The sequence below is a fragment of the Ambystoma mexicanum genome, chromosome 2q, assembly GCF_040938575.1.
Source record: "Ambystoma mexicanum isolate Mex_15411 chromosome 2q, UKY_AmexF1_1, whole genome shotgun sequence".
Taxonomy (NCBI): Eukaryota; Metazoa; Chordata; class Amphibia; order Caudata; family Ambystomatidae; genus Ambystoma; species Ambystoma mexicanum.
This window is the reverse complement of record NC_090924.1, coordinates 1,400,879,273-1,400,902,359: the sequence shown is the minus strand read 5'-3', so window position 1 is coordinate 1,400,902,359 and position 23,087 is coordinate 1,400,879,273.

The following is a 23,087-nucleotide window of genomic DNA, read 5'->3' as shown; positions in this document are numbered from 1 at the left end:
TCAGGTTATAACTCAAACAATTGAGCGGAGTAAAGTTCACAGGCAGTCTCAGGCTCAGTTGGAATTGAGGCTTTGTGAGGCAGAAGAGGTGCATAGGAGGAAACCCTCTAGACGCGCACTCAGGGAGGTTCGTATAACATAAAAAGCACTTGAAGCTCACCATATGAGCCGGACAGCCTTCGGAATAATGCACACTAAACAATACTATTACTCTAGGGGGAACAAGGCGAATCGCTTGTTAGCGGCTAAACTTAGGCAGCAGGCAAAGCGCAACCGCTAAAAGAAGCAGATAGGAGGCACATTTTCACTGAATCTGGGAAGTTTCAGATTGTGGAAGAGTTTTTTCGAAGCCACTCCTCCCCTCATATATCAGACCCACAGTTAGCCAGAGACTTTATCCAGAGGGCAGATCTCCCACAGATATCTCCTGAATTTCGTGAATGTCTAGAGGCCCCGATAACTACGGAGGAGACAGAAACGGCAATTTGCTCCCTCCCGCTGGGTAGGGCTCCGGGGCCAGATGGCTTTACTAACAAATTCTATAGGACTTTCCAGGATGAATTACCTCTCATCCAATGGAACTTTTTAACTCGGTGTGGAAGGCGGGAGTAGTGACAGCATCAATGGCGGAATCAGCTACTACATTAGTGTAGTAACCTGGGAAGGATCCTACAGATTGTGCCTCCTATAGGCCAATTGCATTATTAAATACAGATGCTATATTGCTGGGGAAAATAATAGCAAGCCGCCTGTGTCCTATTCTTACGTCCCTGATAAATAATGACCAGACAGGATTTATACACAATCGGTCCACTTATGACAATGTGCGCCGTGCTATTAACCTAATTGCTCTTGCCCTGAAGATTCCAGGTAGCCTGTCTCTGCTATCCCTAGATGCCCACAGGGCATTTGATAGTATGTCTTGGGGATACCTGGAAATGGTGCTGGATAGGTTTGGATTCGGCCCTGAGTTTTCTAGATTAATACTCTCAAATTTCCAAATTCCCTCAACCAAAGTCAAGGTAAATATAAATTGGACTCTTCTAATTAGGTTAGCCAAAGGCAATAGGCTAGGCTGTCCTTTGTCGCCTTTAATTTCTGCCCTGGCAATGGAGCACTTTGTTCAGCACGTTAGGCTACACCCAGATATCCAGGGTTTTGAGGTGGAGGGGCAGCCCCATAAAATAGCGTTATATGCGGACAATTTGCTTTGTTTCTTGAGGGACGCCCCCCCGCCCGCTTTTCCCCTCTTAGACCTCCTAGACAGGTTCGCTGCAATATCCGGCTTCAAAGTGAACCCAGCTAAATCAGTGGGAATGTCCCTTTCTGAGGATCCCGACAGACTGGAAGAAATGCGAGCAATAACGCACTTTCCCTGGTCTCCAACCGAGATTCCGTACTTGGGTATAAAACTGACTCCAACATATGCAGGCCTTTACAGGGCGAATATTTCCCCTCTGTTTAAAGAGGTAAGGGAATGGCTGCAGCGGTGGGACTCCCAAGAGATCTCGTGGTTAGGCCGTATTAATGTGGTTAAGATGACGCTCGTCCCGAAGTTATTGTATGCATTCCACTCCTTGCCAATTGCCATTCCTGAATTTGAACTTATAAACATCCAAAAAGAGATATATCGGTTCATCTGGAAGAAGAAGAAACCATGTGTCTCTGGTAAACTCCTAACAAGGGGAAGGATGTTGGGGGGTCTGGGTCTTCCCTCGATACAACGCTATTATAGAGCAGCTCAAGTAGCTATAATGCTTGCTTGGGGCGATTGCCTAGATCCCCCTAAATGGCTTAGGATTGAACAGGCGGTTGCCTCACTCCATTTGGCTCACCTCCCATTTCTCCAGAAAGAAGCGCGTAGTTATAGGGGTGGGATATTGCCAACCACCTTGTCCACACTGCAGAATTGGGATAAAGCACGTTCGCAGAGGGGCATCCCACTGGGACTAGGGCCATTGTCCCCCATCACTCAGAACCCGGCTTTCACCCCACGGCTCACACCCACAACGTTCCGAGTTTGGAGCCAAGATAAACCCTTGCGCCTGAGAGATTTGTGTGTTAATCAAGAACCCCTGACTTTCCAAGAATGTAAGGAAAGGTTTGGCCTCACAGAGGCGGAACGTTTCCGATACATACAGTTACGCCACTGGCTTACTAACAGGGACATCCGCCGGGCAGCTGGAACGGTCCCACTGGGGATAGAACTCAAAATTCTTGAGGGTCAGCAATCCCATAAGATTTAGCTATGTTACCGGCTGTTAGAGAAAGCTTCGATAGACGAGAAACTTCCATATATGAAAGCTTGGGAGAGAGAATTGGGCCTGGAAATTTCAGATGAATCCTGGCAGCGGATCTGGCATAGAACTCAGACCACTTCTCGTTGTGCTCTCGTAAAAGAAAGTGCCATCAAAGTCTGTTTTAGGTGGTATTTCACCCCCCAGCAGATTCCACTCAATTAATCCAGAATACCCAGACACGTGTTGGCATGGGTGTGGTGAGCGGGGAGAGATGGCTCATATGTGGTGGCACTGTCCGGTTATCCAATCATATTGGCTGGAGGCGCGGTCAAGAATTAAAGAAATCACGGGCTCCCTGCTCCCCATGGACCCGAGGGTACTCTTGCTGGGGGATGTATCAGACGATGGAACCTTCCCCATGTCAGGGCATAAAGCAATTTTGGTCTCACATTTACTTGTTGCGGCCCGCATCACCAGAGCCCGATTCTGGAAAACGATAGAAGGCCCACTGGTAGATAAAAACGTGGGAAACGCTTGGAAAAACTTACGGCCATATTGGAAGGAAAGCTCTCGAGGTTCCAGAAAACCTGGTGCCCTTTCCTGGGCTTTGTTTCTTATAGAGTGCATATGTTCTTCCATCCACAGCTTCTGAAGCACTTTATGAATTCCTAATTTGATTGTTGGTTTGTCAGACTCGCACTTATGCACTTTTGATAGGTGATGCGAGTCAATGAAAGTCATGCCTATGAGCTCTGGATATGAAACATTAATTTAATAAATTCATGTTCATGAACTGTCAAGTGAGATGCAGCTGACCCAATGAATTTTACTTTGTAAAAACTCATCTTTTTTTTTCTTCTCTCTCTTCTTCTCGTATCTCTTTTCCTTTTCTCTTTTTTTTCCTTCCCTCTCTTGTTACCCCTGATTAATCAACTGAAGACATATAATGAACTATATAATTTGAGCCAAATACTGTTATTTAAAGCCAAATATGTGAAATACTGAGGAATTGTTGGGGACAGGAGGATCTAGATTTGAATATAATGAAATTAATTGTTTGTATAATTGTTAGTAATGCTTTCTCATGTAGAAAATCAATAAAAAATATTCAAAAACAAATAAAAAATCATAGGGATTGGCAACTCGTCTGGTGGGCTGCTCCAAATCCCTATCTACTACTCACTAAGCTTACCCTCCCGGGAGGACCAGTGTCAATTTTGAATATTTACTGCAATCTAATGGGGATGTCGGATGATCATTTCTTTTGTGATTTAGAATTCCTACTAAATGAAGTCTTTGAATCTCCCAAAATTACTAACATCATTGTCATGGGAGATCTAAACTTACAAATTCTCCCAGAAAATAATCCGAAATTCAACTTGGCATGTTTAAGATGGCTGCCGGTAGTACAAAACAGAGGCCTCTACATGTGCAATGGCGCATTACCTGGAGATAAGACTCTGCAAATCACATGGCAGAGAGGAGGATGTACATCGATTCTTGATTATACTTTCGTCGATATAAGCACGTTTGAGGTAGCCACGAGTTTCAGAGAAATACCCCAAGTTTTTAGTGACCACAACATGTTAATCCTTGCGTGGTCGGTCAATTTGGGGGCTCCTAACAATGGTCAACTTAGCTTTCCTCAGACGTTGACAGTCAACAATGCTCGAACGCGACTGAGTTGGAACTCACAATCTCTATTGGCTTTTCATAATCAGGTGGCGAATTGTAATCAGGATGCCATAGCGACAAATAACGACTATACCACTCACTTACACTGCTACCGTGAGAGGGTAATCTCTTGCTCACAAGTCCAATTTCAACTGCGGTACAAATTCGATCCCTTGGTACAATTCAAGAAGGCGCTTTTGCGAAAAAACAAAAAGCTTGAGGCTTCCTCTAATTGTGCGAACAAACATGAGCGGCTACGTGCATTGCACTGTCAGTATCGCAACTGGATGCATAGTCATCAAATACAGCTGTTGCAAACTGATGGCTTAAGAATGTTGAGAAGTGTTCGATGTAAAAACTCTGCCCAAACCTGAGCCTTGAGAAACATTGCGAACAACTTCACCCAAAAATCTGTCCAGATCAATGGCGCCAGTGAGTCAGACTGGATAGCACATTTTTCTACCCTGTATCAAAGGCCGACAGGATGGGAATCTTATGCACCTATGGAGGCTTCCAACTATGATGGCCTTATTATTGATTAGGGGGATATTCTCATAGAAATAAAAAAAATGTAATAACTCTCGTGCCCCTGGACCTGATGGGCTAAGCAACTATGTCTTTAAACAAAATGATGAAATGTGGGCAAGAATTCTTAACAAAATTTTCAATCAAATTCTCAATAAGATCCCTTCCTCCTGGCTTTCTGCAAGGATTGTTCCAATCTTTAAAAAGGGAGATCGGTCTGTGGCCAATAACTACAGGCCCATCTCTCTTTTGGACGCCCCTGGCAAGTTGTTGGCTAAATTTATACTTAGAGATTTCAACAACTGGACCCGTGTTGAAGGTATTAGAGATTCTTTCCAAACAGGTTTTATCTCCGGAATGGGTGTTAATCTGCTGACTTTATCATCTATCATTCATAGTCATCAAATCAGAAAACAATTGTTGTATATGGCATTCATAGATTTGAAAGCAGCTTTCGACTCAATCTCCAGAGAATTGCTAATACGCAAACTATTGCAACAAAGCTGTCTGCGTCATATAATTTCCCTTATTAAAGATCTGCATGACAACAACACGATGCAGGTTAGATTGTCTGCTGATGGTAAACTCTCAGATCCAATTAACGTTCATCATGGAGTAAGACAGGGATGTACCCTGGCATCCGCAATTTTCAATTTTTTCATTTCTGATGCATGTAAGGTATTTCAAAACATATTAACTGATCCTCTGAAATTGGCCCAGAAAAAAATACCATTCCTAATGTACTCGGATGACTTGGTCATTATATCCAAAATGCCAAGTGGACTCCAGAATGCACTGAATGCAATTGCAGTATACACTCAAGATAATTTTCTAACCATCAATCTTGACAAATCTTAGATCATGGAATTTAATGTACAAGGCAAGAGCAGACTTAAGGGAAAAACCTGGACTCTCAAAGGGCAAAGCTTGCAAGTGGTTCACCTCTACACCTATTTGGGTGTTCAAATAGCTAGCCAAGGGGCTACCGAAATCTATAAACAGTTTCTGATTGATAAGGTCAACACAGCCAAGTATTAAACAAACATCTATTACCAACAGAAAGCTACTCCCATTTTGCTTTACGCCGCTGAAACCAGACCCATCTTGACCAAGGAGTTCTGGTCTTTGTTAGAAGGGAAATATTGGCGAGGAGTTTTAAACTTGCCTAATTGTACACCGCTTCCTTTAATATAATACAAACTTGGTCTTATCTCACTGTCCAGCAGATACACCTGGCACGTGATCGCACTATTTAGAGAGTGCATTATGGCCATTGCAAACAACTCAGTTTTGGGATTTCTGGCTAATTATGTGTTCACGTCAACCGATCCGTTTATAAGTAAATGGCGATCCCATGTGGTTCAGGCTATGGCTGGAATAGATGTATCTCTAACCACTTTGCTCCAAAATCCCATGCAAGTCAAAACTCGATTGTATGCTATGGACTGGGCTAACAATTGCGAGCAGTGCGCATAATATCGCGACTGCGATCCAGTAGGTTATCGATTTTAAAAACGCAGCATACCTGAGGCATACTACTTATCTTACTTTCTACGGTTAAGACTAAATCTATGGCCGACAAGACAAGTCTTGATGCGTAGGAAGATTATTAATGAAGCCCTGAACATTTGTCGTTTTTGCTTCGATGACACTAAAAGAGAAGATCTACAGCACCTATTGACTGAGTGCAAAGCACTGTTACCCCAGCGCCAACACCACTTTAAAGCAATTGTTGATCAATACTAAGTTAAAACCTCTACCACTTTGTGGCAGATGATTCACTCTGGCTACTCTGTGAAAGAGAGAATTCGATCTTTAGCGCTGCTGTGTGGACTCAAATTGCGTGAGAACATTGGGGAAATTGGTGCAGAAGCTTAATTTTGGCCTCAAGGCCTGTATGTTTTGTATACAAAATCAATGCTCCCTCTCGCATGTTATTGTTTTTGTTTTATCTTATATTTATACAGGTGAGCAACTTTATTCTGTGATTTCTTCTTTTGTGACCTTTTTCCTTTTTTTCATGCTTGTAAATTTTGCAAACTTTAGATGCTTTTTTTTCTTTTTCTTTTATTTTTTTCTTCTTTGTGGTTTGAAATGTTGTAAAGTTGATATTTTTCAGTTATAACAATAAAAAAAATAAAAAGAATTACAGATTTCTTGATGGCATTATATCTTCTTCGATGGGTTTTCTTGCCGTGATGATTGACAATATAAAAATTACTTGGATGGCTGATCAGCGGGGTAGTGACATTACAAACGGAAGTGTAGCTGATTGTTGAGGAAATGCATAACTTTAGAGGAATACATACGTTTCAAATATCTAGGGGTAGGCAATTTATAAATCCAGCAAAATGTGGTGTGATGGCTATCAGTATTAAATGTTGTGAGGAGATTCCCACAGTTTTCCCAATAACGCCTTTCAACCATGAGGTAGTCCAAACACAACGTAGCACTGTTAGTCCAGGTGCCTTTGGCAGTCATATTAACTCTGTTTTTATTGTTTAGGCTAATAAGATCCTGTACCTCAAACAGGTCCGGAGTCATTGGAAGAAGCGAGATTCGTATTTCCGCCTTCACCGATATTATCAATCACATCTTGACATTGTAACACCTTCTGTAAAAGATGAGGAGCATTAAGATACCCTGCGATAATGATACCACCCCTGGGACAGTCATCCTGCCAGATCGCCAAGGTTTTCTCTATATTAATAATACTCCCAGCTGTGACCATGCCACCGGAAGTGTCATACATATCAATAATAAGGATTCTGTTAGTAGACTCAAAAAGTGTGGCAGCCATAACATATGATGAAGGTGTGTGCATATCGTAAGCTTTTAATATATATTTAGCTTGAGCACCAATTGCCAGGCCCCCATGTGGTCTACCCCTTTCACCTCGTATTACCGGGTATACAATATATTATAGCCATCGATAGTAAACACCTCATAAGCTCAAGTCTCCAGTGATAAGAATACATCAGTTGCTCTAATGTAGGATATACCTAAGGGGTGGGCAAGGAACGATCGAAAGCCACGGGTATTCCAACACAGCCAATTAGAAGCAGCAGCCTGACGCCAGAGTCAGATAGCATCCTGGGCCATGGGATCCAGTTCTCTGTAGCCGTTCCCCCTGCCACCCCTAGAGTAGGGGCACATGCAATTTGGCTTATAATAAGTTCCCCCATTTCAGAGGTAGGAAACTGACTACTCAGGCCGCTAGGAAATGGGGAAGCAGTGCGGTGGAGAACTTTTTTCTCAGCATTCCTATTGCATCCTATAAGTTTTAAACTCATCGATGTAAACATTCCAACACATGTCCATAGTAGTGATACTACAGCAGGCGATCAGGAACTCTATGAGTATCCAATTCAGTGTGCTGTCCCACTTTGTCAACTCAATGCAAAGAATATCAAAGTTTGTAATAGCGGCCAGGCAAGGGAAAGTTTTCCATAATGAGAGATTTGTACGATTAAAAAAAGGTCTCTCCATTTTGGGAGGGGTTTCTTCAAGTTTTATTAGTTTTCCCAGCAATTAAATTAAGTTTGCCTATGCTTGAGCTAAATGGGGGACATGTCGTTGGCCAGGACTGGTCAAGGCCTGGTATCAGGGTGGTGCTTGTAATCAAACAACCAAGACCTTCTGAGTTTATACAGGCATTATCTACCATCTTCCTCAAAGGGTTGGCTATTAAATTTGGATTTTTCACAGGCAAGGCAGATAAGAGATTAGGAGTATTTGGCTGTGCCGAGTGTACCCATTTGTCCATAAGGCCCTGCAAAGTCACTTGGCGTGTAGTATCATCACCCTGAGATTTTGTTACCACCCTATGTCCAGAGGTGGGTAAAGACATAGATAGAGTGGGTTTGGTTAACATAAAGGCAGTTTGCAGGTGTGTTAAAAATAAAACGCACATTTCCTATTAAGACCTCCTTTGATGCCCATAAGGCGCTTCCGTTGTTTCTTGTTACATTGAATAGGAGGGCTAGCGATCATCGATAGTTTATTACAAAGTGCCTCCATAGCATCACTTTCAGAAGTCGCCACAATTTTTAACGTATCGGGTATCACAATAGCATTTTGGTTGATAGCACAATCGACTATGCACTCTGCTTCATTTACCAGTTTGGTGTCTTTCGCAGTGTTTAATTTATTATTGCCGGCATCCAAGATCTGAAGAAGAGGCACTCTCATCAAGCATTACACCAACCACTTTAACCAGCATATGTTTATGCGCTCGTTGTTCTGCAGTAATGTTGGGACTTAGCGTGAGTATGGCCTCCACTTTCGTAAAGATTGTATTAGTTGATGGCAGTAATATCTCCCCCCATTTTATTTTTATTTCAAAATGATATAGTTTGATTACAAACTTTTCATTAATCAGCCTTTTAAAAACGTTCATAATATTTTAGATAGAAACATCTACATTCTTGGTTTCTGATTCAATTTCCGCTGGTTCACGTTTATGTCCAATATAATTTATTCACATCTGCTATCATTATAGCTTAGGGTATGGACTGCTTCTTGCTTCCTACTCAACAGTTAAGGTACGTATCGGGTGTACATCTTCACTTGATTTTCTTGCTGATTTGTGTTCATTACATTTTCCCAAAACTGAATTACTCCAAAGACGATGGCTTTGTTATTGCCTATTAATATCTGTTCCCCTCGATCTTCCGTCTCCATTTGCGAAATGTCTCGAGGAAGCATGTCTGCAAACAGTTTTCCTTTAACACAGAGGGCTGTACATTCCATGATAATATGGTATAGTGATCCCAGTTGGTCTGTCTGTTTACAGAATCTACAGTAGGCTTCTCCAGCGGGCAACTGTTTTGTTTTTGCAAGAACTTCACAAGCGGGCAGCAAATTTAAGCACATTTGGAAAAAGGTGTCTCATATGTCGTTCTGGAAAGAGGATCAGATACTGTGGCAGTTGATTTAGTGCTCTCACTTCAAAGTGGGAGTTCAAAGTCAAACTGATATTGCATTTTTTGGTTTATTGTATTGATCCAATCATTTGCGTTGAATTTTCTTTTTCACCTCTAGTGGGAGATTGATTAAGATTTCCTGAGTTGAGTCGGCATTGGTTAAGATTTGAATGCATGCTTCTTTCCATATGTTTAGCTCATCAGTATTTGTTGATTTAGGTGTGGATCGCAAAACATCAATTGGAGGTATGTCATCATCTGTTATTGTTTTTCTGAATAAGTCAAGATATTTCCAATTTACTATAGACTCTAGCGATTGGATAGCCAATTCTAATCTAATACGAGGGATCGGATATGCAGGAGGTAGAGACAGTATCTTCCACCAGAAGATACCCTCTATCAGATTCCATGTTTGACGGGGCAAGTTGAGCATGGTTTCACTCCCGTATGTTAATATGGCTACCACCTTTTGTTGGTAAAATGCCATTACCGGTTTCATCAAGAATTTTCAGTATTTCCTGTGTATTTAAAGTCCTTGTCGAGCTAATGAAAGCAATTTATTTTTAAAATGTTCTGTCCACTCTTTTTCAGTTTCGGATTGATTTAACCAAACTCATAGATATTTGGTTGATTTTACGATTTCAATTTTTTTCTCTTTGATATAGACTGCCAGAGGTTTGTTCTTTGAGTATGTGTGTCTTTGACATTGCCTGTGATTTGTTTATGTTAATCGTTCGATCATTGATATTGATATTTTATTTCTATCGCACTCGTACACAAGTGTTTCAGAGCGCGACAAGGCAAGGCAGTGGAACATGGGAGAACAAAACAACGATCTTACTATGCTCTGCGACATTGAGAATGTGCAAGTGCATGGGAGAGGGGGAGGGGGAAAAGAGGATGGAAGGGGGGTAGAAGTGGAACGTGCGAAGCAAAGGAAAAACAGCTAAATAATAATAAATATATACATAATAAAGGCAACAAACAGTGTTAGTGCATCCAGCAATTTGCAAGTGCTAGGTTTAAGGCAGCAGACAGGGTAGGTCTGATAAGTGCAGGAAGAAAAAAGGGGGGGCTGTATGGGTACAGATACAGACCCCAGTGGAAGGGGTGGCCCGGAGGCAGTGTGGGAGGGTGGCAGGGTGAGCATGTACCTGGACTCGGGAGACAGATGGTGGCCAGGTGCATGGTGCCAAGAGAGAACAGATCAGCAGGGGAGAGGGGGAGCGATAGCAGAAGAAAAGAGGAAGGTCTTGAGGTGCTTCTGGAACCGGAGATGGTTCTCCTCAAGTTTTAGATTGACAGGTAGGCTGTTCCAGAGGGAGGCCCCAGCCAAAGACAGAGGTCTACCCCCAGCTTGTTTCTTTGAAAAACAACTGACCCTGAGGGAGTTAGAGGTAGAGGAGCGAAGAGCTCAAAAGGGGAGGTATTTGCAGAGGGATAGCTAAAGGTATTTTGGACCCAGGTCCCAGAAAACCTTGTGGACAATGCAGAGGGTTTTGAATTTAATCCTTGCATCCACTGGGAGCCAATGGAGAGATTTCAGAGCTGGAGAGATACGATCCCAGGGCTTGAGGCCAAGGACACGCCTCGCAATCCTGTTCTGGATTAGTTGCAGAGGGCGGAGAGTAGAGCAAGGTAGATTTAGAAAGAGGCTGTTACAATAGTCCAACCTAGAGAGAACCAGAGCTTGGGAGATCATGAGCTTCTGGGGGAAGGAGAGGAAAGGCAGAGTACCTCTGAGGAGGTGCAGTAGGAAGTTTGACTTTTTAGAGACCTCAGAGATGTGGGCTAAGAAGGAAAGTGTGGAGTCAAAGATAACCCAGGAGGTTCTTAGCCTCACAGGTGGGGGTAGGAGGAGGGCCAAGTGAAGTCAGCCAGAGAGTGAGGGGAAAGGATGGTGAAGGTGTGCCGATGAGGAGGATCTCCGTCTTGCTGGCATTCAGACAAAGATCATTGGCGGAACACCAATCTTGAATGGCAGTTAGGCAATTAGAGATGAGAGAGGGAGAGGAGGTGGCCGAGGGCAGCCAGAAAATGAGATGAGTGTCGTCAGCTTAGCACCGGAAATTTGAGCAGAAAATCGCAATGCAGTGGGCAAGAGTTGCCAGGTATTGGTTGAAAAGCCAGGGCGAGAGGTTAGACCCCTGGGGAACACCACAGGTAGAGAGGAAGATAGACGATAGGAAGGACCCATGTTTGCCTCAATATACTTTTCTAGACTGGCTAGTCTCTTTTGTACACCCACTTGGGTTCTGTCAAGAACAACAAGGTCATCTCCATACATGATATATGAGATTTCCATTGCATTCAGCTTCGGAGGATTTGCAACTATCGTATTTTGGTCCTCTGACAGGTCTGATGTATATAAGTTAAATAGCGTTGCAGCCAGAGTACGGCCTTGTTTTAAGCCGTGCCATGTTGGAATTGCAGTTGATATTGTGCCCTGTTGCAACAATCTGACTCTAATCGATGTCTCTGAGTAGAGTGCTTTTATCGGCTCCAGAAATTCTGTAGGGCATTTCCAAATGGTTGGCTTTTCCCATAGCTTTCGGCGATTTACATTTTCGAAAACTAGTTTTAAGTCTACAAACACTGCATGGATGGGAGTTTTCTTCCTTAGGGTTTCTAGTTTTAACAGGTTTAGTAGAATTAAGTTGACATTCGTTCGTTCCTACATTCTTGATAAAACCTGTTTGCCTTGGATCACACCTCCCATTCCTTCTAGCCCATTCTGTGAGTCTCTGCAAAAGTATTGAAGCAAATACCTTTACCAATGGGCCGAGGAGAGCTATTGGGCGGTAGTTACAGGGTAATTTCCTATTACCATGTTTAATATAGGAATCAATGTGGCGGTTTTCCAAGTCATCGGCAGTTGGTTCTGTTCCACAATGATGGCAAACATCTGTAAGCATAATTCTGCCCACGCTTCTGAATTCCGTTTAAGGATTGCATTACTCAGCCCGTCAGGGCCGGGTGCTCATGATCTTTTCAGCTGTTTAATGTGCGTGCTTTTTTCTTCATGATCCCATAATACATTCAATGTTCTCATCGGTTCTGGTCCAGATTCTACTTCGGTGTTGTTTTTTCCCCATAAAGGGCTGTGAAGTATGTCACCCATTTGAGTTCAGGAACGTCTGAGATTAGTCGCTCATATTGATGATCATTTCCTTTACTTAGATTCCACAGATCTCTGGAGTTTTTATTCGACATTGCCTTAAGCATCAATTCCGCGTCATTTTGAGACATAATTGCCTGGGAGTTTTTCAGCCAGTTCCTATACTGTTGCATGAGAATGCTTTAGAACATTTTAAGTGCTCTCCGTATCCATTTATCTTATGGATTTAATATTATTTTGCAGCTGCCTTTTCTTCAAGGAAATCTGCTTTTTAAAGGCATGGGCATGTCCAGCTCTTTCTTTTCTTATGCCCCCTTGCTTAGATCTAAAGGGTATTAGTAACCATTCATATTCCTATTTCTCTAAGTCCTTCATCCTTGTATTACAGAATGTTTCTTTTAAGCCTTTGACTTGGGCATCAGTGCTACGTAATCTATTTAAGCCGTTGTTTAATTCAAGTCTAGGCAGTGTATGTCTTAAGGCACGTTCATGATTAGTTTCCCATGCCATGGTTACTTCGCGATGGTCGCTCTCTGTGGACGGAATAACTGTTATCTTTTTGATTTCCGCCCTCCGTGAATCTGAGGTATTGCTATAATCCAGATATGCAGTTAACCGCCCGCTTGTCCAAGTTGGTTTAGCGGATAAATCATCTAGCAACATTCCATTGGTGAGTATCATGTCTCTTGTTTCCATTTCATTCATCCAAGTTTGTGCCATAGATGTAAGGTTTTCATAGGGGATTTTCATTCCATCTGTACCAAACAGGTGTATATTCAAGTCGCCAAACAGTATGATCTCGATCTGGTTATATTTCAGCTCGGTGGCATCGATGGTTGATAACACCATGTCAATAAATGCCATAGCTTGTAAGGCAGCTGTGCTCCAATATAAATTGAATAGCGCAAATCTTTTCCCCTTCTTTTTTTTGGCACTTTTCTTGATGAGCATTTATTAGTTTAGTTTCTAAGGTTGTGGTTTGAATGAAAGTGTTATGATTATATGACTCCATGATGACAAGGTTTGCTTTTACTTTTATCAAAGTTAGCAGGCCTGCAGATGGTCGGCCTTTTAATCTCATTATTGCTGGATTCATGAGAGTTAAATATCCATCAAAAATTGGTTGTTGAGAAAGCCATGTCTCCTGGAGGTACAAGATGTCAAAATTTAGCAGATCTCCATTTTCATTTCAGAATATATGTGTCGAACCCCTCGTATTCCAGGAACAAATTGTAAGTGTCAAGCTTTTTAGGGTTTGTGGTTGTTATGGATGCATACTTCTTTGTGTTCTATAACTTATTTGTTTTATATTGCTTGAATTCCTTGGTTGTCGCTTTATCTCCAGCTCTGTACTCTGTGATCTTTTATCTCTGCCTCCACTTATTCTACTTCTTGTTAGTTGAATCTTAGGGGTAGTTAATTCTAATGAAATAGAGTTTTGAGAGTGGCATCTTTCTTCTCGTTTTGATTTTCTATAGTTGGTCTGATTCCTTTCCTCTGCTGGTAATGTAGTCGGGATTTGGGGGCATCTGTCTCTTTGAGGAGTAGGCATATCGTGGTATCCCAGTGTTTCATTTATTTTTAATGATTTTTCATTTGACATTTCTAATTCTGTCTCTGATATGTCTTCACAGGAGAGATCAATTCCCTTGTTATACGTTGAATGACCTTCTTCATATTGTACATCACATTGTCTATGATGTACAATGACAATTCCTGTTCGTTGAAGATGGTTTCTTCTATTTCTTGGTCGGGTATGCTGTTTTCACTCCCTGTTGTATAAGTCAAGAGATTCATTAGAAATTCTTGTTGGTCTCTCTCATTTGTCATTTGGCTAATTGAAGGATCTTTTTCTGTCATTTGACTCGCTGGAGGATCTTTTTGTGTTATCACATCTTTCCTTGTATTTACATCTTTAATTTGTGAGGGTTTTGTTTTTGTTGGTCATTAATAGGCCTCAAATCAAATAGAGTCAAATTTCTCAAGAATGCTCTTGAGCCCCTCCTCTTCTGGTTTCCTTTTTTGTAGATTTCTTCTCCTTTTGTTCCTCTTTTTTATCCATATTTGGTCCTGTAGTCATCGAATCATCTTTCGTACGGTCAAATATGGGGAAAGTCTCTCGGATGGTTGTTTTTGGTTGTGTTAGCTGCTCTAAAATATTCTGTTTTGATACAGGCTTTCCCTGCCTTGAGGTTTCCTTTTCTTTATTGGTCGGCTTATTTAACTGTCTTACTTGGCCGACTTTAGATGCCTTTCCTATGCGCTTTGACATGTTACTTGTACTAGCACATGCAAATTCAAATCTATCAACATATTTGGGTGGATTAGATCAGTAATGCTGCCCAAGCACTCTTGTCTGGTTTAGACGCTCCTTTCATTTGATGGTTCTGTGTCCTGGGTGCATAAGTATTCTGAGGCTTGATTGCCTGGCATCTCATTATCTTGTGGATTTAGTAGTCCTTGTTCCTTGTTCGGGTCTTGGGGTCGAGTCCTTTCTTTTTGCATATTACTCATCATGTCTATCACGACCAATGTCATGTAGGCTTTATCAGCTCTGTCATTTCTTGCAATGTCAAAGAGGCGGGCTTGCCATTGTGCAGTGGTTTCTGCCTGTATGTAGTCTAAGTTGAATTTTGTTTATAAACGTCTATGAAGATTTGCTTAGTATGGACTAGCGCCAATAGCGTTGCTTGATCCTTCATAGAGTCATTAATGGTGCATATAGCTTGAGAAATGGAGTTAGAGCGTGTGTTGATGCTTCCATGAGCGTATTCTGTAAATCTAGCATCGTAGTGGGAATTGCTGGATGATGTTCCTGTTGCTTTGGATCACACTGGCAACAATTAGGAGTCATATTGCTCAAATCCTTTTCTGTTCTCTGTTGTAGGTGTCCTGTATTGAACGTTTCATTGTTGGTTATTTGATTGAGCTGAGCTCCCATTTGTTTTTTTCTCCGGTTCTACCTTGGCATCCTAAATGTCGGTATTGTTGTGAAGTCTATAACATCATCCATTAGTGTTGTTGTCGTTTCTATTTCCCAGAATTTTGTATGTGATGACGAGGGATTGTTAAACACTGTATGGGCCTCATTACGACTTTGGCGGTAGCCATGCCGATATTGGCGGGATGGCTGCCGCCAAAATCGGGTCCGGGTTCCCTGAATGGGGAATTACCGGGCCATTCCGAGTTCGGAGGGCCCGGTAATTCCTCCCTCCAGGAACCCGGGCCCAGACCTTCCCCATTCCCATTTGAGCCCCCATAGGGCTCAATAGGAATGGGGGAGGAAGCCAACAACGGGCTGATTATGGTCGGCCCGTTGGTAGCTCCTTGGTCCCCTCGCGGAACCCGGTAAGGACGCCTGGTTTGACCAGGCGTTCCTTACCGGGTCCCGCGAGGGGCACCTCGTAATGAGGCGGAACGGGTTTCACGGGTCCGCCTTCTTGAGCGGAGCCCGTTAACCCGTTCCGCCTCAGTTGTAATGAGGCCCATATGTCTTTTTTCATGGTTTGTCATCAATGATTCGATTTCCGTTATATCAAGTGAGAGACATGCCAGCCGCTGACGCTCTACCATAGGGGTTGTCGTTAATACATTGGTGAGTTTGTTGTCTTGCTCAAACTTTTGTTGCCATAAGCGCTTTGCTTGTGCCGCTTTTTTCTGTTGTGCCATTACTGGTGTCATATCATTTTCTATCGGCGCATCTTTTGTTTCTTTCAGCTGTAATGTATACTTTTCTATTTCCTTTGTTGATGAGCACCGTAAATCAATTCCTTGGTTGATGCCCCATTAGCCAAGCTTACGTCTATAGGACGACATTTACCAGGGGATTCAATGTTTTCTGCTTGTTTTTTTCCATTATTAAAGGACTTCTCGTGCCTTTTATCCTACTAGTCTATCCCTACAAGGGGATTATCATTGTCAGTTTGTTCTCTGTCCTTTTGTTGGTAGTAGGAATAAGGTTCCACAGTTGTCTTTTGGAGTGGTCCGTTTGTATCGACATTGTGGATTGTGTGGCTTGAAAGCATGGGGTCAAATCTATAGTGCAAAGCCTTTCACATTTTTATATCTTTGTATCCAGCCAAAGCAGCTAGATCTGCAGTTAGTGAGTCTTGATATGGGTTTCCCAGGACTTTAGACAGTTTTATGAAGTTTTCCCCACCCACCAAGTGCACGCTATCTAGTAGTACATCTCCTTGTGTTGAATCATAGGCCCTATGGTCTTGATTTAAGCTAGCACTCTATGCCTGTTCACTCACCTGCAGTGCCGCGTGTTGTTCTTTTTTCAATTTAGTCATCGCTCTGTTCAGTTTGCATGGTGACTGGGGTGGAGCAAGGAGAGAGGCAAAGCCTGGTAGAGCCGGTGCTTCGTGGGCGGTACTTTCTTTGTGCGATGTTGCGTTTGGGGGCCCCTTCAATGAGTCCGGGGTTCCTCAATTAAACAGGAGTAATTCACCAGATGATTCTTAGCTCATGTCTTCCTTTTCTTCCTGTCAATTGTGCAATCCTAAAGTGATGGGCATTTCTTCCCTCGCTCGCTGTGTTTTCACTCACGGTCAGCGAACCCACTGTTCTATCGATGTAGGACTGTATGCAGCAGTAACTTGACGTGGGTTGGTCGGGAGTTCGGACAGGTCTCCCCTGCGTCTCCCATAGACTCCTCAAGACTCTGCTGACTCCATGCCGCACCGCGGGTCACCAGTGTTTTTTATGGTAACGCCCCACCTCCTGGAATGGAGCGTGACAAGAGACTGTGAAAACGCCAATGATAGTGCAAAGAAGGTAGCAGAATGAATCAGTCAGCTTAGCCTCCAAAACTCCTCCAACACTCCTCAAGACTCTGCTACCTCATCCCCACTGCCTTCATAGAGCGACTCGAGCAGGGATGCAAGCGTTCCAGGTTAGGTGTAGCTGAGATGTTAGACTCCTCGTCGTGGCTAGCACCGGCCAAAGAAGAGTCCAATTAATTACTTTTAGGTTTCCTACTGTAAGGAAGGCATGGTATCAAAGTAAGACAGACACAAGTGATCACAGTTCAAGGGTGTTTATTAAACTGTAAACATGGGTGAGATAAACGCCTAATCTAAACCTAAATCTAAGATGAGAGCAAGCACCGACCATCAAATAATAATAATACAGTCATAGTGGCGTCTAGTCAAATAAAAAGGGTTTATAATAAAAAAAAAACTATTGCCAATCCTTACTGCTATGTTACTAGTGTGGGATAGTGTTCACAAGAAAAGAAAGAAGTGCTCACAAAATGATAAGTCAGGATGTTATGGCCGGGGACTCCCTTCCCCACGTTTTTAACACGGGACAAGGTGGGACTCTGGAGCACAGCACACTCCTGGGCTTTTCCGGCAAGAGCTTACAGTTCCTTTTCTCTATATCAGGGATTTCTGTGCCCAAGGCTCTTCTCATGCAATGTCTCTTGCTTCAGAGAGCCTGATAGCCAACAAAACAACAAAACGAACAGTTCCTTCTGGTAACCTTCACTTCGGGTGATTACACTTCACCCTAGGATCCCCCTCAGCAGGGCATCGATCCTTCTTTCAGCGCAAGCCTCTCAAAGGACTTGCCAATTTAAACATGAGCTTCCGAAGGGTGATCATGTGTCGTTGGGTCACTATGTTATTCTATGGCAAGCGCATGCTTCACAATATCACAGTTCGCACAGTGATCCCCTCAGCCGGGCGCAAACGCCAGTTTCACAATTCCCTAAATCGCGTTAACACTTTCCACAGTCGTACAATTTCTAAATCTCATCCGAAAGCGGGACTTCCCTTCCCCTAGCTTTCTCTTCGCATCCCTCCATCAGGTTCACATGTGCCACAGTTCACATTTCAACAAAAAGACATTCTACAACCCTTAGGTTCTTCCCTTTACCTAAGTCCGGGTCTCAGCCCCCAGTCAGGCTTTTTCTAAAGCCCACAGTCAGGCATCGCACAGTTCATTCATCACAATGTCCTAGGGTGTATTAGGGTTCACCCAGATTCGTCTCCACAACATGTCAAAGACTTACTACTCTACAAGGGGTTTGGTTTGACACTGATATGACCACCTTGACACCTCACGCCGGCCTCCCCTAAGGCCCCTTGGTACTTGTTGTTTCCCCTGGTTCGGGAGAGAGGGCACCAGCCAGAGACCTTCGAATGAGAGCCCCCGTGGCGCTGGACCACTCTATCTCTGGTGCCAGTTTCTCTCACAAAGGTTCACAAGGTCTCCCTCTGCCAGGCTCAGACCCCTCTCACAAAGTTCACAATCTACAAAAGTATGCTTTTGGACTCCCAGTCCTAGAATGCACTTGTGATAATTTTGCTTTCACTTCACAGTTCCCCAAAACAGCATTCCATGTTTTGGGAGCTGTAGGAGCCACAAGTGGGATGTTTCAATGAGGTCAGGGTTTTACCTCCTGCCCCTCATTTACCTGGGTTCGCTTGTCTGGTCCAAGGGGAGGTGTTCTGCTATAGGTGCCAACAGGCAATGCCAGCTGCCCCTGGTCTTGTCTTCTGGAAGTACAGCTCCCTCCTCCACACTGCAGTCTCCTCTCAAATAGCAAGGCCAGTGTTAGGGTCCTTTTCCAGTTCTTCCAGGGCTTTCTCATTCACTCAGGCTTTCTCATTCACTCAGAGTGTGCTTTCCAGCTCCGCCTTTTATACTTCTTGGGAGTTTTAAGTAGAACCAGGTGTGAGTGGTTGGAAGGGAATGCCTGACTCTGCCGGTCCTTGTTAGCGGGACAGTCTGCTCTAATAAGCAGAGAGTCTGTTGACTGTGTCTGTGGTTCCCCGTTGTAATCTTTATCCTCCCAATCTCTCTCCTCCTCGTCTCAGTGGCATTCTGGCAACAGAGGAGAGGAATTCTGGCAAGTGTAGTTTTAACTAGGGAGTTTAGGAAAATCTGCTAAAATATGGTCAGGAAAAGGGGGGTAGTCCTGTTGTTGTAGGGCACGGGGTAACACATGTGATTTCCTCTCTTGCGTGTTGGTGCTTTTTGGAATTGGGGAGGGGTTAACGGTATGGGTTTTGAAATGATGTATGGTGACTAGGGAAGGTCGGGTAGTCAGGTGTTACTGAAAGGGGGATCCCATGTGTCACCTTGAGACTCCTCCCTCTCCGATTCTGAACCCAACAACGAGGACCCTTCTCCGGTCATACAAAAAGAGGATTCCAAGGGGTTTGATGGAGAAACAGCCTGGGTTTTCTTACACTACATAGCCTGAGAAGAGAACTATCATCATCCATGGACGCCGAACAATATAAAAGACTATTATTGCAATTCTCAACAAGTTTGTTAAGAGGAGACTGGACCTTGATCATTTGCATATCTTCATTAGGGGGTTACAGCCGTTTGTAAAAGCTCTGGCTCAGGCACCGCAGGAGCCGGTGTCATTTCCCAGAACCCAGTTAGCTTTTATTGTGAGGTGATGGTAATTAGCTGTTGGCGTTATACAGTTTACCTTTTTTTACCCGTGGCGCACGGCTTCAATGCTTAAGAGTTTTTACAGGGCTCTGGGTATGTTTCCCAGCCTTAGTTATTTCACTACGCCTCTCTCACACTATTCAGGACTCTCAAATGTAGGTGTGTTTCTCCCATATCCAAATTGCACTGTTGAACCTAGGCCTCTTTCTCCCATTGTAAAGGACCCTAATCCAGGCCATTTTCTCCCATACCCAAATTATATTGAACAACAACTTCCTACCGGACACATACATCAGGGAAGCCAGCAGCATTTGCTGTGGCACACCCCAATAAACTCACTCGCTCTCAACGCTCAGACTTTTGCACCAGAGAGACCACTAATAATGAGACAATGCCGTCCACACTGGACAAAGATCGATGCAGCCAAACATTTCGAGGCCTACGGTACGTATTCCTTACACCTCATCTGTGGACACAGGCCACAGGCATGGCCAAGCATCCATGCAACGTAGAAAGCAGCTATGGCTATGCTTAACCGGTCTAGCAGCACATATAGCCATCCACACTGAAACACCTGACGTACCTCAACACCTCTGCAACTAGTATACAGCGACTACCAACGAAAGAAACATTGTATAGCTGGCCACACATTGACTCTTTTCAACAATAGCACTCTATCGCAAACCACCACGCCCACCCGCGTGCCTCGTCTTTTCTTTTCTTTTTTTGGGCTGCTTAATCGTGCCTAGCCAGCCACCTAAATCCTAGCGAAAATGCACACATGCAACTCCAAAACTAAAACTCTTACAACCTCCAGCACATTGACTACGGTCACTGAGGGCTTTCCAACCACAAAGCGCATTCAGGCCATACAAATGGGGAAAGAGCGCTATATAAATAACCAAGTACAACTAGAAAATACAAATACGCAAAACATATTTCTTCTTTGAGGTCATTGTTAAACAATCAATCACTCAGATAGAATTGTATGTATATCGGAAGCACTCTTACCACATTAGTGGAGTCAATAACAGCTAAGCAGAGCAGATAATACAGGTTGCAGGGGAACTATGGGCTTGGAGGGGACCGGTCCTAGAAAGCAAACTCGGTCACACCAGAGCCGAAACCCCAAACACCACAAACACTCCTCACACTCCGCTCGCTCTGTTAGTACTGGCGTTTTTATGGGCAAGGTCTGGCTCTGCAGATCGAAAAGTAGCAAGTGAAGAAAGACTTCAGTTTTGCACAGCTTTCCAAGGCTAGGAGCCAGACACCACAACATTTCTCGCACTCCGATCGCTCAGCTAGCACTGGAGTTTTAATGGGCTAGGTCCGCCTCTGCAGATCGAAAAGTAGCCAGTGAAGAAAGACTTAGAAGAAAGTGGCACGGCAATATGAAATATTGGAACAAACAGGAACCTGTACTTATAAGGTTGCCCAACCGGACAGGAAACAGAAGGTCCATCGATATCCTGTAAATCTCTTGTGTGGAAGGAGAACCCGTCAGCCACTCATGCCACAATACTAACCTGTTTGGTTCCAGAAGAAATAGACAACTTTGAATGAATTCCTCCAGAGCTATCTATTCAACAACACGATGATCTAAAAGATATACTCGCATCGTTTTCCGATGTATTCTCCGAAAAACCAGGAAGAGTAAAAGGTACCTATCACTACATTAGAACACCTAAGGGAAAAGTGTTTCATCTAAAACCGTATAGACGCCTGTAAGCTTGTAAACAGATAGTGGTTGAGGAAATGATAAGATGATAAGAGCAAATATTATCAAGGCTTCTTCAAGCCCATGGTGCTCCCCTATCGTGTTGGTCACCAAACCTGACCATTCCTGGAGGTTTTGCATAGATTTCCGTCAAGTTAATGCCATTTCCTACTTCGATGCCTATCCCATGCCACGCATCGATGACCTAATTGATAAATTTGGAATCGCCACTTTCTATCCACCCTAGACTTAACTAAAGGGTACCAGAAGGTCCCAGTATATGGGCCTGATAAGGAAAAGACTGCTTTCTCAACGCCCCTAGGACTATTTCAATTGAGAAAGTCCTCCTTTTTGGGTTGCACAGCGCTCCAGCCACTTTCCAACGCCGCATGGATAAAATATTGCAACCCTACTCCGATTTCTGTGGAGCTTTTATTGACGATATCGTCATTTATAGTAAAACCTGGGAGGACCACCTTCCATCTTTTTACTATTATGAGAGTCCTCAGAGAGGCCGGCCTAATGGCTAATCCATCCAAATGCAGACTGGCCCAGTCAGCCCTGAAATATCTTGGCTTCTTTGTAGGGAATGGTAATGTACAACCTCAACATGAGAAAGTGAAAGACGTCTTGGATACCCCTACACCTAAAACCAAAAGATATCTCAGAGCTTTTCTAGGGTTAATACGGTATAACCGTAGGTTTATCCCTAACTTTCCGGACAAAAGGGCTAGGCTGACAGATAAACTTAAAAACACTGAACCCCAGAAACTTCATTGGACTGACGAGGATGATATATGTCACAACACCTTAAAAAAAACCATGTGCCAGAACCCTATCCTAAAGGTAGTAGATTTCTCAAAGGAATTTGTATTGCAAATGGACACCTCCCTTACAGGGTTAGGAGCAGTCCTATCACAAGTCTGCGATGGATTGGAACATCCCATCTTGTTTACGAGTCGCAAACTTTTCCCACGTGAAAAAAATTACTCTGTGCTGGAATTAGAGGCCCTTGCCATGAAGTGGGCCATTATCCACCTTAGGAAGAAAGTTCACACTGGTTACAGACCATTCTCCACTAGTTTGGATTAGCCAACAAAAAGACTCCAACCCTTGTGTCATGTGATTGTTCTTAGACCTGCACCCTACTGCTTCACTGTGGAATACTATACTGAAAAGGTAAAGATCACAGGGAACGTAGATTTCCTTTCCCGGTTCCCCTGTGATGTAGATGCGGCTACATCGCATGGAGTAAGAGTATGTGAGAAACCTGAAGGTGTCACACCCGCTAGTCCCCGGGGATCTGTCATCCAGGTGGCCAGGACACGGCCATCGCTATTGGATCCAGTTCCTGGGGGTGGACCAGTGTGGGAGGATCACCTGGATGTGGGGTCTTTGGGGAGTAGAAGTGGGACACCAAAGGGTGAGATGTGGTATCCCCTTCCTTATTACACCTTTTCCCCATCCTA